Source organism: Montipora foliosa, chromosome 4, assembly GCF_036669935.1.
Source record: "Montipora foliosa isolate CH-2021 chromosome 4, ASM3666993v2, whole genome shotgun sequence".
Lineage (NCBI taxonomy): Eukaryota > Metazoa > Cnidaria > Anthozoa > Scleractinia > Acroporidae > Montipora > Montipora foliosa.
Genome location: NC_090872.1, coordinates 48,800,722 through 48,802,328, shown reverse-complemented (window position 1 = coordinate 48,802,328; position 1,607 = coordinate 48,800,722). Strand labels below are relative to the sequence as shown.

General features: G+C 39.9%; 1 long non-coding RNA gene across 1 annotated transcript in view; it reads right to left on the bottom strand.

The window, feature by feature from the left end:
- Nucleotides 1-1,251: 1,251 nt before the first annotated feature.
- Nucleotides 1,252-1,607, bottom strand: part of LOC137999321 (uncharacterized) — a 1,384-nt gene continuing 1,028 nt past the window's right edge. Inside the window, exon 3 of the long non-coding RNA XR_011122955.1 lies at nt 1,252-1,293. This is a non-coding gene — a long non-coding RNA (uncharacterized lncRNA). The remainder of the gene's footprint in view (nt 1,294-1,607) is intronic.

Below are 1,607 nucleotides of genomic sequence, written 5' to 3'. Positions count from 1 at the left end.
GAAATTTCACTTTAAAAGGGTGATGAACAAAACACTGCCCACCCAGTCAACAGTCAGTGTGGACTACCCCTAAAGAACTACTGAATGTAACTGAGCTGTTTAACATTTTGTAAGCTATTTAGATTGTCATTGTTCAGAATGATCTTATGGCACTGTAACCATGAGACATCCGTATGTATACATGTTTGGTGTTAAAGTCCCCAGAAACACAATTGAAAAAAGAAAATTCTTTTATGCTGATACACATATAGACTCGAGCTTAAATTCTAGCTCAAATTTTCAAATGTAAATTCTCAAAGAAAAGTTTTGAACCAGACCAACAAAAAGCGACAATAAAAATGAATGAATGAATTAACATACGGAAATGAAAAGTCTTGCCAGGACAATTATAATCAGTGACACCCTCAAAACATCTCCAGTGTTAATTAACTTGTCTGGGCAGTAAGCCACACTCTTGACTGTGCTATAATTCATGAAGTAAGTACCCATACTCTCGTATAACTACGCTTGCTCATTGTTTTAACGATGCAAATAATTGCTGAGCTTTAATGTCATTGACTAGCAGTTCGAATCTGCTTATGTCCAAAACGTGAAGAGAAGAGGGTGTATTTTTTCACAAATGTATTGCCAAAGGAAAGATGGAAAAGTGACGAAAAACTCCTTTCACGTTGAGAGGAAATGTTGCACAGCTCAAAGGCGGGGCCTACCATCCAGAGGGTGCCCACAATGTGGGCAAAAATGGAAATCCTGTGCCTCACAAGTGTACCCACAGTGAGGGCACCTGAATGGCCTTCTGCCACTTGTGTGCCCTTCAGGAAAACTTAAGAAGCTTGACAGGGGGTCTGGAAGTGCAGAAGAGGAGGGAAGGGAGTCTTCTGCACCAGAAAAACGTAACACAAGTGATGATGGTGATGATAAAGATAGTGGTGATGATGACGAGCCAGTTGAGGATGAAGTTAGACTAACCAAAAAATCAACAGTTTTACCAAAATCAAAGGAAAACGAGGAAAAACAATCATCCAGCATGTTGGAAAACTGTGGAAATAAAGCTGAAAGTCGGCGGAGGTTTTCACAATCATCCACTGTCATAGTACACAAGGGTTGTTGTAATTGAGCCTGGCCGCTTGCTTCATTGGTCGTCAGATGGTCAAGCACAGTGTTTACATTTTCCCCACATTCCCTGAACAACTGCTCCAAAGTTGTAAAGGGAATGTGAGGAAAGGCTGCCTCCAGTTGCGTGAGGGCCATGACTGCTGACGGCTGTCTTTCTGTTACCTGCCCATGGTTCTCTGTCTGCATGATTTAAAACAAAGGTTTATATAAATTAACGCATCCGTTGATTTTCAGAACACACTTTAACAATGTTTTCCTCCAAAACAATTTTGACATCCTCCAGGAGGATAATGACATTTTACTCACATCAAGAGCACTAGTAAATCACAATTCTATTACTACCTACTGTGAAGGTTGTTATACAATCCAGGCGAAATGGAAATTAAAGTTGGTTTCGGGATGGACCTTCACAAAAGTTATGGGGATTGGGGGAACAAGGGTAGGTGCATAAAAATGTCATTTATAGTAAACAACAAGAAATATCAATTATTTAA